General features: G+C 45.0%; 1 protein-coding gene and 1 pseudogene across 2 annotated transcripts in view; both read left to right on the forward strand.

Annotated features, from left to right (window-relative positions):
• The window catches only part of KIAA1217 (KIAA1217 ortholog), a 944,408-nt gene that overhangs the window by 240,434 nt on the left and 686,671 nt on the right, over nucleotides 1–17,303 (forward strand). The gene's annotated exons all lie outside the window — the stretch shown is intronic.
• On the forward strand, nucleotides 15,803–15,928 carry LOC142452190 (small nucleolar RNA SNORA42/SNORA80 family; annotated as a pseudogene).

Raw genomic sequence — 17,303 nt, forward strand, 5'->3', positions numbered from 1 at the left:
CTGGTCTCTTTCAACGCAGTCCTAGTGAGGAGGCATTCCCTATCCCAGTCAGGGACCTACTCACTATAACAGAGCATTCAGAAGCTGTTCTGTCTCGGGTTAATCCCTCTCTGTGCGCAATCCTGGAATGAAGAAGTAGAAGGGCCCCTGAGAGAGGGTCGACAACCTTCATTGCAGATCCCTGTCTTTCTAGCCATGTGACCCCAGCGAAGTTACTTTTCTTCCAAGCTTGGGACCAGGAATTCCCTCAACGCCACACCTGTGCCCATCAAGTCATTTCTGACCCATGGTCACCCTACAGGACAGGGCAGAATGGCCTCTTAGGATGTCCCAGGCTTTCGAATCCACAGAAGCAGACTGCCACATCGTTTTCTCTCGAGGTCAACATGCCAGATGTCAGTCACTAGGAGCTTTGGTGGTGTCGTGTGAATGCATTGGGCTGCTAACTACGAGGTTGGAAGTTCGAAGTGACCTGCCGCTCTATGGGAGAAAGAGGAGGCTTTCTATTCCGGTAAGAGTTACCATCTCGGAAACCCACAGGGGCCGTTCTGCCCTGTCCTGTAGGGAAACTAGGAGGCAGCATGGACCAGATGGCCACGACGCTGCGCTTGAGCCGATCACGTGGCCTCTGTGCTGCACCTGTGATAGAGGAGAGGGGCCTGATGAAAGAACATTCCTGAGATGGGGGGAAGCACATGAGCGCCCCACTGGAGAACCCAAGTAAAATACCACGTCTCTGATCATCAACTCATTACGTGGCCAGACAGTTTTCAAAAGGTCAAAGCACAAACCTGCCTAATGCCCTCGCAGGAGGGCTGGGGCTGCTGAACTTTGGTTCAGGTACAGCGGGGCTTGCTTGGTTCACACGGACACTCTTGGCAGGGGCAATGTGCCGGCTGGGTAAAAGCATAGATTGAGAGAGAAAGGCAGTTAAGCCATCTACCTCTGTAGCGTTAGCTGGATTTTGCAGAATCATCAAGCAATTCGGTCCCTCTGAGATGCTGTGCTTTTGTATTTTACAAGCAACCCCCATTTGGAAGTTCTTGCCGAGCAGCGTGGGGTCCCCTGGGAGAGTTTAGGCTCAGTCGGGCCTAGTTCCAGATCCACCGGTGGCGGAGAGAACATTGCTTTTGTCGCTTCATTTTGCAAGCAAAATAGCATGTTCTAATGGAAAAGGGCGCTTTTAAAGCCAATTATCTGAGAGAGGAGCTTCCCTGAAATGGCATGGCTTTGGATTTCGGTTCTTGGGGTCATCTATTCAAATGGCGAGACTTTACCTCACCTCGTCAGCATATGGTGCCAGGAGAGAGCAGTCCCTGGTGCAGGGTGCCATGCCTGGTAAAGTCGAGGAGCAGCAGAGAGGAGGAAGGCGGTTGGCAAGTTGGATTGACAGGCTCATGGATACTAGGGGCTCAAACAGAAGAAAAAGGGGGAGAGGGCTCAGAAGCAGGTGGTGTTTCATTCTGTTGTGCACGGGAGAGAGGGAGGGAGTTCTCAGTGAGTTGGAACCGCCTTGCTGGCCCCGAGGAACAGCGACCGCATTTCGAGCCCTGGGGTGGTTTGCACAGTTACTGCCCACGCTGCTAATCAAGACAGAGGGAGGTTTGACTCCGCCCAGAGGGGCCGTGAAAGAAAGACCTGCCAACCCGCTTCTGAAAAGCCGGACACTGGAGTTTCACAGAGCACCACTCTTCTCTGTACCCATGCTGGGGGCCGGGGGGGACAGGGAGGTTCCACAAGTGGGGGTCAGCTGAGCGACAGACCCTGGCCGGTGTTATGATGCATTTACTTACTCACGAAACGTAGACTCCTTCTGTGCATAAGTGGCTATGAAGAGCTACAGCAATGGCTGCAAGCTTGACCCCAGTTGACCCCCATTCAACCTGCGACTTACCACCCTGGGCCGGCTGGCTGACCCGCAGCGCTGTGGCCATTGGACAGAGAGGAAGGCCTCTCCCTTGGACAGCGGGAAGGTGGAGGGGTGGTAGAGAGCCAGGAGTGCGGCCGCTTCTCGGACCAGCACTGGCGGGAAGTTGCGGGAGCATGGGGGGAGTGATGTGATGTGACACCGTGAGTGACCACACCCACCAGCAGCACCAACCTGAGTAACATCATGGATGATATATAAGACACCTTACTCTAGGTCCTGAGCATAGAGAATGAAATAGGACACGCTAAGGCCTTATTTTTTCACGGAACTTATATTCTAGGGTGGAAAATAGTCAATAAGCAAGGAATCGACACACCACACCAACCAACTCCCCTGCGATGGAGTCCATTCCAATGCTATTGACCCGTGCTAGGCTTTCCAAGACTGTCCATCTTGTGGGAGAAGACATCCTTGTCTTTCCCCCACCAAGTGGCAGCGGGGTTGGCGCTGCCCAACCTTGCAGGCGGGGCCCAGTTCTTAGCCCACAGTGCCACCAGGACACATATAAAACAATTAAAATCAACCTTACAAAGCAAATACAAAACGATATAGATATCATCTGCACTTCCCACCCGAGGAGACCCAGGCACCTGCTGCTGGAAGGTGTCATAGTAACAAGGACTTTGAAGCTGGCGTGTGGCTCCAGGGTCTAGTGTCCTCACCTGTCTGTGGACAATGAAAATATGGTGCGGGGATGGGGGCTGCAGGCTGCGTGAAGCTGAGCGGTCACAAGACATCTGCCAACGTGAGGATGGGGAGTCCGGAGAGCTGAGGTCTGGGGAGTAATAGCATGCCCACTGTGCAAAGACCAGGCAGGAGCAGGAAGTGCGAAGTCCCCCAGGCACAGATTAACGTCACGGTACAGAGGATCAACGCGAGGACCCATGTGGCTGGCAAGTCCAGGAAAGGGGTACAAGATCTGCTTGGCTATCCTGGTGTGGCTCTGTAAGCCAAGGAGGGAGGTGTGGATGTTTTGTTTTGTTTTGAAATCATTTTATTAGGGGCTCATACAACTCTTATCACAATTCATACATGTATCAATTGTGTAAAGCACATTGGTACATTCCTTGCCCTCATCATTCTGACAACATTTGCTCTCCTCTTAAGCCCCTGGCATCAGCTACTCATTTTCCCCCTCCCTCCCTGCTCCGTATTCCCTCATGAACCCTTGATCATTTGTAAATTATTATTTTGTCATATCTTACTCTGTCCGACATCTCCCTTCACCTACTTTTCTGTTGTCTATCTCCCAGGGAGGAGGTTATATGAAGATCCTTGTAATTGGTTCCCCCTTTCCACCCCATCTTCCCTCCACCCTCCTGTTATTGCCTCTCTCACCACTGGACCTGAAGGGATCATCCGTCCTGGATTCCCTGTGTTTCCAATTCCTATCTGTACCAGTGTACATCCTCTGGTCTAGCCAGATTTGTAGGGTAGAATTGGGATCATGATAGTGGGGGGTGGGGTAGGAGGAAGCATTTAGGAACTAGAAAAAATTGTATGTTTCATCATTGCTACACTGCACCCTGACTGGCTCATCTCCTCCCCGAGACCATTCCATAAGGGATGTCCAATTGTCTACAGGTGGGCTTTGGGTCTCCACTCCACACTCCCCTCCCATTCACAACGATATGATTTTTTTGTTCTGATGATGCCTGATACCTGATACCTTCGACACCTTGTGATCATTCAGGGTGGTGTGCTTCTTCCATGTGGGCTTTGTTGCTTCCGAGTTAGATGGCCACTTGTTTATGTTCAAGCCTTTAAGACTCCAGACACTATATCTTTTGATAGCCAGGCACCATCAGCTTTCTTCACCATATTTGCTTATGCACCTGCTTTGTCTTCAGCAATTGTGTCAGGAAGGTGAGCATCATGGAATTCCAGTTAATAGTACAAAGCATTCTTGCATTGAGGGAGTATTTGAGTGGAGACCCAATGTCCATCTGCTACCTTAATACTAAACCTATACATATATGCACATAATTTATTTCCACATCCCCATATATAAATATATTTACATATGTACTTGCCTTTATTTAGACTTCTATAAATTCCCTTTTGTCTCCTATCTCTTTCCTCTATTTCCTTTTACTTTCCTCTTGTCCGACCATCATGTTCAACCTTCATTTGGGTTTCAGTAATTCCTCTTGGTTACATTACCCTTGATCATACCCTAAGAGGCCTCCTATACCCTCCTCACCACCAATTTGGATCACTTGTTGTTCCCTTGTCCCTGGGTTTGTTAACACCACTTCCTTATCACCAACCTCCCCCTCTCCCATGACCCCCAAGAACTGTCTGTCCCGTTGTGTTCTCCTCCAGATTGTTCATCCATTTTATTTAGACAGACATGCGGAGATTATAACATGCACAAAAACAAGACAGCAAGACCAAGTAACAAAATAAAACAACAACAAGCCAATGACAAAACAAAATACAAGAAAGAAAAGCTTGTAGTTAGTTCAAGGACTGTTTGTTGGCCTTTAGGAGTGTTTTCTGGTCGAGTCTGATGGGGCACCACACCCTGGCCCCAAAATCTATTTTTGTTATTCCCCGGGGACTTTGTTGTTCTGTTCCCCTTACTGCTCTGTTGCATGCCCTTAGTGTTTTGCTTTGGTGTGGTGGGGTCAGATCAGTCACAATTCCCACACTGTGTCTCCAGTGTTGTCCCCTGAGGGCCATTGGTTAGTGAGGGTTTTCATGTCTCATAGTGGGGCCGGCCATATGATCTTCTCTGTGGATTGGCTGCTCGGAGCAGGAATCTTGGCCCCAAAGCTTGTTGAGCCAGGATGTGCTCCATTCTCTTCCTCCCCCTTCATTTGCTCCCATGTGGTCTGATCAGACACGTCCCTTGCAGATTCAGTGCTGTCCTCTGAAATAAATTCTTCTGTGGGGAGGGGCAAATGTCCACATAGTTGGGATTGGGGCCGGCCTCTCAGATGATGTGGATGTTTTAAAGATGCATTTCTACAGTAAAATCAAAATAAATTTTAAAACTCAAAAATTTTCATTTACTGTTGAATATTCCTACTTTTTTTCTTCATGGTTAACCATCATTATATGTACAGTGGCTAGGAAGGAAAAAATAGGTATGTATGTGTATATGTGTACACATGTATGTCTGCATCTGTGTATACATGTGTATGCACACATGTGCACGTGTGCATGTGTATGTATGTGTGTTTATATGCACACAGACATGTGGTATCTGTAAAATTGAACACAGAAAAATGTCACGCTTCGGTAACATCTACTTCCTTCGGTTTTTTTATAGCTATTATCTAATTATTCAGACAAGAAATGGTTGACATTCGTAGTGAAAGGTTTGTTCTCTGTCGTCTCCTCTCCCCCACCTTTCTAAAGCAGACTTTGTCTCACATTTGAATGTTTCTAAAATTGCTTTTCATGTTGCCATCAAGATGGACATGTCTATACTCGAAAAATAATTGACAGGGTTATTTAGAAGTTGTAGTTTCTGCCTCTGGCTGGCAAAGGGAAATGTGAGAATTGAGCTATTTACAATTTCAACAGAAACTGGAGTCGGAGAAATAGATTTTTCCAGTGCATGAGATTCCTTGGGATGGACATTTGAGGATAGGCCTTTTTCTTCATTACGTTCTTTCGGCTTGACTTTTAGAATTAACTCTGTTCCAGATGCTTCTGAAGTTGAGCTGCAGATTCCATGTCACCAACAGTCACTTGGGCTTGCTTCATGTTTTACAGTCAAAGTGGTCCCTCTGACTGGAGTACAAGGGGGTACCCCCAAAAACCCAGAATTGCTCCGGGCTGAGGAGAGCTTTCCTTGTAAGCATTCTTCCCGCTAGGCGAGCATCCAGCAACTCACTCTGGGTTAGTGCACCCAGTGGCGTCTCCTGGGAAGGTTCTCTCTGGTTGTGCTGAATTTTTTTTTTTTCATAAAAGCAGTTTCACTTGAACTTCGTGTGTGTGTGTGTGTGTGTGTGTGTGTGTGTGTTGGCCAATTTAAGAGAACAGCTGGTGGCTGTGAAATTTTGCTTCCTGCTCGGAAAAAATGCCACAGAAACTTCTGTGATATTGAACACAGTTTACAGGGACAGTTCTATGGGGAAAACAAGTGTACGAGTGGTTTTTCTCATTCAAAATGTCGATTGATGACAAACCTTATTCTGGATGTCTGTCACCTTCCTGAATGGACGAAAATGTCGACTCATAATGCATGTGGAGTTCATTCCACCAGGTCAGGCTGATGTTAAAGAAGCCTTCTATTTAGAGGTTCTGAAAAGATTGCTTAACAGTGTGTGGCAAAGAAAGATCTGATTTGTGGCAGGTGGGGGACTGGCTTTGACACCATGACAATGCACCTGCTCACGCAGCCATCAGTTTGGGGCAAAAATAAGCATGTTTCTCTTGCCCCACACACCTTACTCACCTGATCTTACTCCATGTGACTTCTTTTTGTTTCCCTGAATGAAGAGGGACGTAAAAGGACAGCTATTGGACCAAATAGAAGAGGTGAAGACAAAAAAATGAGGAGGTGCTGTCAGCCATCCAAACAGATGAGTTTGAAAAATGTTTCTGAGAATGGAATCGCTGATTTGACAAATGTATTAAGTGTAATGGAGAGTACTTTGTAGGTAATTAGGTTGTTTTGTGAAAAAAATTAAATACATAGCATTGAAAAAATCTGGGTTTGGGGGGTACCCCTTGTATGTCTCCCTCAGATGTACTTTTCTGCCATCCTCCTTCCCAACTGTGCATGTTTGTTTCTTGTGGCTTATGTGCTTTGTGACAGTCAAAAAGTGACCCGGACATGTTTTAGCTTTATGAACAATAGTTTGTAACCTATGATCTTTTAAGTGGAAGGATCAGCATCCGATGTATTGAATTTTTTCTGTCATATGTAGTTTTTAATTTGCTAAAGAATCCAGCAATTCATATGTACTTTTTAGTTCAAGTAGTTCATTGTGCTTTCAAAATGAAAGCATGAAAGACATGCTATGCCTAGTCAGAGTGCCATCATCCTACTGAAGGGAGCAACAGAATAGTGCTTTACGTATTTCTCTATAGTTTCCTACAGAGCCTACGTCTGGCTCAATCACCTTGGCTACTTTTATCATATTTTACATGCAACAAGTTGCATTTATTGAGTGCTTCCAAGGACCAGATAACCAGCTTATATTGAGTACATGACTACTGTATGTAATTCCCATAACACCCCTGGGTGGCAGACATTAGCAGCAACATCTCCCATTTCTTATGTGAACATGCTGAGCCCAGAGAGATTGAGTAACTTGGCCTTGGTCACATACCCAGAAGATGGCAAAGCCAAGATATGAACCTAGGTGTGTCCTCCACGCACCTGGTCCTCCACTCCTGCTCCAAAAGATACCAAAATAATGAACCTTGGTGTGTCCTCCACGTACCTGGTCCTCTACTCCTGCTCCAAAAGATACCAAAATAATGGAGTCGTTGAACTCTGTGCCCAAGATGATCAACCTCACACTTAAGCTTGCCTTGCAGCTCTGAGCCCAGTACCCCCTTCATCCACCAGCCAGAATGCAAAGTGCTCCAGCCTGGGATCATGTTGTATCACTCCCCGTGCCCTGCCCAGTGTCTGACACAAAATCCCTGCATGGTAATTGTTGGTCAATGGATTAACCCCCTTCACATGTAGGAAACCTTATGGACTGACCCGGAATTGTTAGTTTGCCTACAGCAAATGGGTGCCATGTCTCCTTAGTAGTGTTCAACTTCTGTTTTAATGTTGTCCTAATAGTTTACTTAAATCTGGTGGAGATGGGCAGTGTCTTCAAGCTCTTGTGCATCAGCCATGTGCTGATGGTCAGAAAGCTGATAGTCCACTCAGACTAGATGATGAAGGAATTTTAATGAAAGGCCTGTTGCAGAGCTATGGTTGGTGTTTTAGAGAAAGCTGCAAAGGATGGGGCGTGTGTCTCTCCCGAGCTCCTGGCTGCAGAGGGCAGTCCACGGTGGCACAAAGGCGGAGGGCTGGGCATCTGGCTCTGTGGCACAACGCCCAGCACATTTGACTTCTAGACACACAAAGGCGAAAGGCTCTCGACCGCTGACTCCACATTTGGGGGGTTTGAGATGCGTGGGAGGACAGGACTGGTGATGCCCTTCTGAAAAGCCGGCCACAGAAAACCCTCAGGCCTATGCTGACACAGGTGGGGTTACCTGGAAAGAGGTGTCCAGCAGCGGTGGGCAGGGGCTGCAGAGAGCTGCCGTCACCCTTCTGCCTGAGAGGGCAGAGGAGGGGCCGATGACTGGATTCTGTACCTACACCTCGAAGGACAAGAGAAGCTGCCAAGAGCAGTGGCCTTCAGGTGAGGGGAACCACCACAGGAGCCCAGCCAGGCGGGAGGAAGCGTGGGACACCTCTCCTCATGCTCCTAGATCAACTGCCTCCAGTGACCTGGAGGCAAGTGCGAGTGGGCAGAGGACATGGAGCCCCTTACACTGCTGCAGCACAGAGCCCATGGGAAGGGAGGCGAGCGTGTCTGGAGGAGCAAAGAGATGACCTTCATCACACCTTGTGAGAAAAATCAGGACTGTGGAATCTTGCATTCATTCAGTAACGTTATTGATGGAAACAGCATCGCTTAACCCAGTATTCATCCATTCAACAATTTAGATACCAGGCACTGCGCAGAAATGAGGTCTCAGACTTCGGGGCTCTAGAAGTTCAATGTTGGAGAGTCTTTGAAGCACTGTGCTTTAAAGATACCTGTTCAATGTAATGAATCGTCAGTTCACCGACCCCAAGGCCCTAGCAAACAATTGGCGATACAGTTATTCACAGAAGATTGAACTACGAATAAAATTTTATGTGCACGCACAAAATCAGACGTCATGAATTCCTATCTTCCTGGATAATTTTGATTATCAAATTTTAGATATAGATATTTTGATCCTTTAAGGTTTTTTTTGTTTGTTTTTGTGATTAATCTTTAATTATGCTTTATTTATGCTCAATTTGTAACAATGGAAATACATCTTGCATATGAAATGTTTACATTAGGATTCATAACAGTTCAAAATTACTACTATGAAGTAGCAACAAAAATAATTTTATGGTTGGGGGGGTCACCACAATGTGAGGATCTGTATTAAAAGGTCATAGCATTAGGAATTTTGAGAAATACTGCTCTACACTGAGGGGTCAACTGCAAGACCTGAGGATCCATCCAGAACAAGTGATCTATGAGTTGAGTGGGTTTCAAGATGCTCACAGGGTCCAGAATCAACTGAATCACAATTAAATTCCATGAGAAACTTCAAGGCTAACTCTAAAATAGATTAAAGACCAGAGGATTCACACAGTGTGAATAAACACTTTTTTTCTTAAGTTCAAGTTATTGGGTGAAAACATAACAATAGTTGTGAGAGTACACTTATTAACATTTTCTATGAGACCAGTAATAAACTTTTAACAAGGTCAGATAATGATACTTCAAGGAAACTGCAGACCAATATTTATAATGGATGTACATGAAAAAGTTCTTGAAAATATTGGGAACTGAGTCAGAAAACAGATAGAAATAATTATATACCATGATTAATTGGAATCTTCCCCAGAGTTGATTTAACCCTTTAAGATTTTTTATCTTAAACCATTCATGCAATATTAGTACGTACATTAAAAAAATGCATGGATATTTCTGTAGACCATCTCTGTCATTCAGCTCTGATTTTCACATTATGAAAGAACCCAGTGTGGATCTGAGTGAGTCTCTTTAAAGCTTCTTGGCCTAAATTATTGCTTGGGATAATGATGAAACTAACTAAATAAATGAAATTGCTCAGAAGGAGGAGATATGAAAGTGAAATCGGTGCTATTGTACTGTAATAGCCTTTCTTTCGGATTGTTACTTTTACTGCAGAAAGAATAAAAACCATATGAATCTGTTATGAGCAATTAATTAGCCCGGTTTGCTAGGACCAAGGGCAGTTTATAATATAATTCTTGTGGCAGCATCGTGAGAGCATTTCGACAGGACTTATGATCGCTACAATGTTGCTTATTTCATGAGCTTTGGGATGAAATCAGCCTCTTCTCGGCTGAATATCGTGGCAGTCGGGTCAGTGTGCATGGTTCTGGTTGTACTTCCTCCTGGTAAGCTGCTGAGTGCAACCTTAGAGAGAGAGAGCTGATAAGAGACGTTGACAGGGTTTCCAAGGAAAAGATACAATTTAGAAAGGTGAGCCTTTTCAAACCATCCTCTTCATGAGAAGAGTGAGTTCATCTCTCACGTTGACTAGAAGATACTCCTTGCCAGATGACCCATCCGTTTGGCCAAAGTGAGGTCCTTAATTCTCAGCCTCCTTTTAAATGCCCATCAAGTTTTTTGCCAGCTCAAAAGTCCCATGAGTTTTTTTTTTATTAACCAGAATGTTGTGTGGTCTTCCAGTCTTTTTAAGTATCCTAGAATAAAACATTTGACCAACCCAGAGTCCCAAACCTACTGCTGTTGAACTGAAGAGACCTCACAAGACAGAGTAGAACTGCTTCCAAGTGTTTCAGAAACTGGAACTCGCAATGGGATCAGGCAGACTCGTCTTTCTCTGGTGGAGCCGTTGGTGGGTTTGAACCTCCATCCTTACAGTTAGTAGCCGAGGGCATCCACCACAGCATTGCCCAGGCGCTCCTTATTCAAAGCAAAACACATTCATTTTATATAATATGTCACCTGGTATTTCCAACATACATAAGGGAACATATTTGTCCAAATATCAGACAGCTGCCGACCTCCGCTCTCCGGGGGAAGAATTCCTGTAAGTGCTCAGGATTATTGTCAGCAGCATCTGCACGAAAGCAATATATTTTCCTTTGTCCTCGTTCAGTGTTTATTAGTTCTAATTTAACGTAGAATTCTCGGTTTCACACACAGTGGAACCTAAAATTCTGTAGGCTCGAGTGTTGGCTTCCCTGGATCAAAATATATTAGCAAATACACTTGCATGAGGTCACGCTAAGTGTTTAGAAACATGCCCGGTGGTCAAAATGGAAGCAGGGTTTCAGAGCCTGGATCCAAGGGAAAGGTAGATTACCTAGGCCATAAATCTACACGGCCAATGCGAATTTAAATGTCAAAGACTCTGTCACTGGCCTCTTAGCCCCTGCACCAATGAAGAGCGAAGAAAGTGCAAGGCCCCAGGAATCAGTCTGAAGAACAGGACGAGTGACCACACAAACCTAAGCCTCCACTGGCCTGTGATCCAAGGAGCCAGGGGTGTCCGGCTCCCACAACTAATGGCTCCAATCAGCAACATACCCGAAGCTCTTGATTAGAGTGACAGAAAAATGTCGACCAACCCTCAAAAACATAAAAACATTTAAATTTTTTAAAAGGCCAGGCTGCTGGTTGGATGGAGGTTGGATCAACTCCTGAGATTGTGGGGCCTGAACTCACTCTCGGAGATCACTGAAGCAATCTACAGGTCTATGAAGTGAACAGAGACCCCTAAGGTGCATGCTCCTCAAACCAGGTCATGGGAATGTACTCGGCCGATCAAATAGGGCATCTGCTAGTTGCTGAGAAAATCCTAGAGACGGGTGGAAGGTAGAGTTCGGGGTCAATGGAAGCCAACTGGCAAATGGCATCTAGGAAGTGTGCAGGGACGCCTCAAGGAGCATGTTCCTCAAAGTAACCCGTCACCAGACACAGGCAAAGGGCAAAAGCCAAGTTGTAAGTGAGGAAGAGGCAGGGGAGATGGGAGAATGGAAGCGGGGGACCAGGGAAGAAGCGGGAAGGACGCTGTTAACGAGGAGGGGCGTGAGACGAAGACCATGCAATAGCATGCACGCGGAATTTTGAACGGGAAACTAATGTTCTCTTTTAAAGCCTCACTCAAACCACAATACAACATTAAGGAAAAAATTATGAAACAGCTCGCAAGCCTGCAGGGCAGTTCTCTGTCTGATGGGGTCATTATGCATTGGAATCAACTTGGTGGCACTCAGCTCGTTGTAAAAAGAGGTCCTGCATGCATCTAGGTACTGACCTTCATTTAAGAAGCAGTCAGTAGCCTTACTTTTAAAGGATTTCATTACAAGAGTTACAAAGGAAAGAAAAGAAAAGTTACTGGACAAAAGAGCAAAAGACGGTGGTGGATGAACATCAAGGTCTCAAGAGGGAAAAACCGGTGCGCACCTGTGAGGAAAATTCTCGGTGGTCTGCTGCTAGAGGCAGTGAGTTCAAGGGGCCCAAAGGCCAGAGGAGAAGTTGACTGGGGCCACGAAGGAGACCAGAGTCGTGGAGAATAGATGTCTTTGGGTGAAGGGACACAGCAAGCCTGAGGCGACCTCACAAGAACCAAGTTCATCTCTTTGCTGGCTTCAGTCTTCACACCCTGTCCAGTCCACTCCTGGGCACCTCGTTGGCTGAGACCAAGCGAAAACCAGAGGTCACAGGCGTCTTCTCTGTCCATCAACTAGGGCAGCCTCCAGTGGCTGGGAACATCAGAGAGTAGGGTGGAAGGCGGAGTTCAGGGTCCGTGGAAGGCATCTAGTGGGTTGAATTGTGCACCCCACATGATCTGTGGAAGCCCTGGACCTGGTGCATGTGAATGGGGCCTTTTTCAGAAAGGGCACCTTTGCAGATATATTAAGTTGCATGTGATCATAGTAAATCAAAGTGGGTCCTAAATCAGTGATGACGGTCTTTAAAAGATACAGGCTATCTGAACACAGAAACTCGGGGTAAGAACTCCACAGGTAGAGAGAGAGACTGGAGTGACGCAGCTACAAGGCAGGGCCTGCTGGCAACCACCAGGAGCGAGGAAGGCACGAGGAAGCATTCTGCCCTAAAGCCTTTAAAGGGAGACTGACCTGACAGCGTATTAATTTCAGACTTCTAGCCTTCGGGCCTTTGAGAGAGAATACATTTTTGTTTTGTAGATTCCCAACTACCACTCCCTTTCCAGGGGAAAAAAAGGGATACAAAGAATCTGTCTCCCCTCCCCACCCCACCCCGTTCTCAAAAATGTATGTCGTGTCACCCATCATGCAAGATAAAGTGCGGGTAATCTGTTTCTGAAGCTCCCTGGATCGCTGTGGGACAGAGCCGACTTGAAGGCAGTGAGTGAGCTGATTGTTCATGGCCTCTGTCCGGGAGTGATATTGCAGACACTGCTTTAAACCACTCCGTTTGCTGTGACTGGTTAGGCCTCACTCTATGTTGTTGCGTCAGCCTGATAGGGAGTATAACCCACTTCCTCAGCAGTCGTGCTGTTCAGGACTGTTAAGAATTAAACACAGTTGGATATTTCTTCCGTTGATTCTATTTTCAAGTGATCATACCCCCAAGTAACATACGAGGTAATCACAGGGATGGACGTGTTTGGGAGGAAGAGTGAGGTGTACCTGTCGGCCTGAAAGGATAGTGTTCAAAGACTCCTGGGTTGGAAGGTAGAACAGTCACCTGAGTAATTGCTTCGCTACTTGGCTGTGTATCCTGCCTGCTGGCTTGCCTGGGACTGACTCAGATTCTGTGTCTGACCGGCTTGTAATTGTCCTCCTTCTGGACTTTACCCTCTGACAGCACGCACATCAGGTAGCAGTGCTTCCGTGCTGTTCCCCAGAACCTGGGCCTCCCCAAGCCTGATTATCTCAGGTTTTATATGCTGCCTACAACAACAACAAAGCCCGATAGTAGAAAGGTTACTATAATTATGTAATCTGTTGTCAAATTGAGAGGATTACAAGTGAATGGGTGGAGTCTAGCCTGTCAATCATTGTATAGCCAATGAGGCCTCTGTGTAAGCATGGCCTTCCTCTGAGGATTCTGGGAATTTCTGTATTTTCTCCTTGGAGGTGGGAGAGACTCATTCTCACTACTCACTCCCTAAGAGATGCTCTACTGACAAGACACATGGCTCTACACTGATAGACCTCGTGCCCTGAGAACTAGACGAGCCACGTGGAGACCCCTGCCAGCGCTGAGATGCTTCTACTGCCACTGGATCCACAAGACTTCCCACCCACTGGCCTGTGATCTTCCTGCATTTGGCGCCATTGCATGTGTTGCATGAGTCTGAAGAGAACTTTGTAGATTGGTACCGGACATATGGGCTAATATCAGATTTATGGACTGGATATGGACTAGGCTGGGATGTTTTCTCAATATTCAATTGCTCTTTCTTATACACATATGAGTGTCTACAAATTTGTTTCTCTAGTCCAAGCAGGCTAACACAGTTACTAACAGGAAGAGCCAATTAGACCACTTCTTTGCCTCCCTGCAGCACCTGGCCTAATTTGGCACCATCATAAATAAGCAGAAATTTCTGCTTCAGATCAAATTGGCAGAACAGGGGTCAGAATCCCCTCTAGTCAGAAACCTATAACAATCAGGGACACAATGGTCTCTATATATTCAGCATTTGGTGGTGAGCGCAGGTTAGAGATTGCCGACAGCAGTGAGATAAATAGGATGAGCCCTCTGCTTGCCCCAGTTTGTTTTCTAGGGTGAATTTCTAGGCTTCAGTGCAGTGTGAGGATGCCCAGAAATCCCTGAATTGAGAAAAATGGGCTTGGTATGGAGTCCAAGGAGGCCAGGGCGGCAAGTGTTCACAGGGTAGGGTACCAGGAAAGACAGTGGCACATCGTGAGAGCACTAGAGAAAAAAGTGCCCTCCCCAGTCTGGGGTGGTGGTGGTGGTGGTGGTGGTGGTGGTGGTGGTGGTGGTGGTGGTGGTGGTGGTGGTGGTGTGTGTTGGGGAAGGTGTGGCGAGGACCTCCTAAGGTTGGAGAACGAACCACCCAAAAAGAGCAAGCAGAACTAACCTGGTCATTCATCAAGGACTTAGACTAGTTGGTGTCCCCACCTGGCAGCACATGAAAACCTCAGAATGCATAGAACATCACGTCAAGCCCTCTGAAAGGTATTGCCTCTCTGTTCATTGCTGTTGAGTTGATTCTGGCTGATAGCTGTCCTCTAGGACAGAGCAGAAATGCCCCATGCAGTGCTCAGCACTGCAAATGTTTACAGAGACGCCTGCATCCCAGGGAGGAGCTGGTGGTTTGATTGCCACCTTTCAGTTAACTTTCAACACTGAGCTACTGGAGCTATTTATTGTCTCAGTGGGGAAAATATTAACGCCCCATTAAAACGTGTTCTGATCTTGCTTAACTCAGCATAAACACAAGCTTTGAAAGTATCCAGTTTCCATGTAAGTACACTGTGGGCCAAACAAAACTGAACCGTGTATTTTGTAATATATAGAGAGAGATAAATTAAGCCTGATATATAAAATTAAGCAAGTATGGCAGTTGGAATTTGGGGCTTTCACTTAATTCTAGCTCCAATGTAAGAATAATTAGTTTTGATGACATGACCCTGCTTGATACTCACCCTTAGTAAGAGATCACTGAGGTGAGGGAGTACTATAGCAAAGTATGGTAATGAAATCAGATAGTACCTGGCTATCAGTAAGAATAACATCTGGGGTCTTAAAGGCTTGTCTTAAAACAAACAGCCATCTAAGTGAGGCATCAACTAAGTATTCATAGAAGAAGCCTGTGTGATCTAAGGATTGTAAATAATATAATAGAAATTCCAATGAAGGAATGGGAGTGGAGCTTCAACTGTGAACACTTGATTTGCAGAAGGCTACAGATATCATTGGAAGTCCCAATTCTGACCTCAGTCAAGGATGTGAATAGCCTGCTGTCAGACAGAGGGCCCCGTAGTCAGTTATAGCAATTGTAGTTAGGTGAAAATGAAAGATCTTATCATTTGATCTCCCATTTGACCCATTTTAAAGTTGTTTCAAGTTTTATTATTTTCTTTTGAAGACATCGTTTTATTGGCATATAATCACATATCCTATGCTTCAATCGTTCAGTTGCATTAAAACTTATTCAATCACATTGCAAAGAAATGTACACTCCCATGGGCCTCTCATAGTGTCCCATGCCAAAGCAAATTGTAACCCCGAACCACTGCCTGGCTTTACCCCATGGGCTTCAGGCACTGAAGCGGGTTGCACAGTAAAAAAGGAAAAAAAAGAAATGTACAGTCATCATTGCAATCAATTCCAGAATACTTTCTTCCTGGGCTCATTGTTATTAGCCCCCCATTTTCCACGTCTTGTTTAGTCGTTGTAGTTAGTTTTCCTTACGTTTTGCTCCCTGTTTGTGTTTCGTATGACTTTCTGTATGTGAAATTCAGGACAGGTAGCTCTGTAGACACAGTGGCTTGATTGATAACTGCCTAAGGTCGTGGCAGGGGAAACGAGGAGAAAATGCTCTGAAGTTGATTGTGGCGACGACTGCACAAATATTCTTAATATGATCGAGTGATTAAGTTGTATGGTATGTGAAGCATATGCCATCGTGGAAGAATTACACACACACACACACACATACACACTCAGAGTAGAAGGAAACGATAACAAAGAGCAGGTGAGACAAGTAGACACCAAACTGCAAGATGGCAGTTTTAGCCCTAACTTTATAAAAATTTACATGAAACATAGATTGAACACCCCAATCAAAGTAATGATATATACATGTGTACAGATGCAATTTAAATACACACTTTAAATATAAGGTCACAATTATATTTAAAAATTGGAAAGGATGTACATGTGATCAATCAAAAAGAAGATGGAATAGCTATATTAATGTGAAATGTAGATTTCAGAAGAACGAATATGACCAGGAAGAAAGAGGTTAATTTGTCAGAGATAAAGTTGTCAGTCAAGAAGACAAAGTAGTCTTACATACATAGCGCCTAATAACAGAGCTTCAAAATGCATTAAACAATAACTTATACAACTGAAAATACAAATAGACAAAACCACAATTAAAGTTAAAACTGCCAACATCTCTTGGTTATTTATTGAAGAAGTGAACAGATATCAAACATTTAGAAGACTTGACCTAGACTTCAACCAAATTGATCTAACAAACATCCACAAGAGGGCTTCAAAAAATTGTAGAAGAATTCCATTATCTTTTAGTAATACTTTTGTATGAACTTTTTATACCATCTTATATAAAATATCCTACCCAACAATACAAAAACACATTCCTTACATGCACTCATGGACCATTTACCAAGATAGTCTATCTTTCAGACCATCAAACAAGTCTTAGTAGCTAATGAGCTGATCATACAATGTATGTTTTGTGACAAACATGGAATTAAATTATAAATAAATAAGAGAAACCCAGATCACCACCAAACTTGAAAGGAAATAATACACTTTAAAAAAAAACTGCATCGGAGAAGAAATCTTAAATACTAGTAGAAAAATTCCATTATTTTAACTCTATTTTTCATAAACTTTCTGAAGACCTCTCATGTGTGGGTATCTATTCTATACACTCATGTTTTGGTATAATATTTGGACTTTGAAAAAAC

The sequence above is a fragment of the Tenrec ecaudatus genome, chromosome 6, assembly GCF_050624435.1.
Source record: "Tenrec ecaudatus isolate mTenEca1 chromosome 6, mTenEca1.hap1, whole genome shotgun sequence".
NCBI classification, from domain to species: domain Eukaryota; kingdom Metazoa; phylum Chordata; class Mammalia; order Afrosoricida; family Tenrecidae; genus Tenrec; species Tenrec ecaudatus.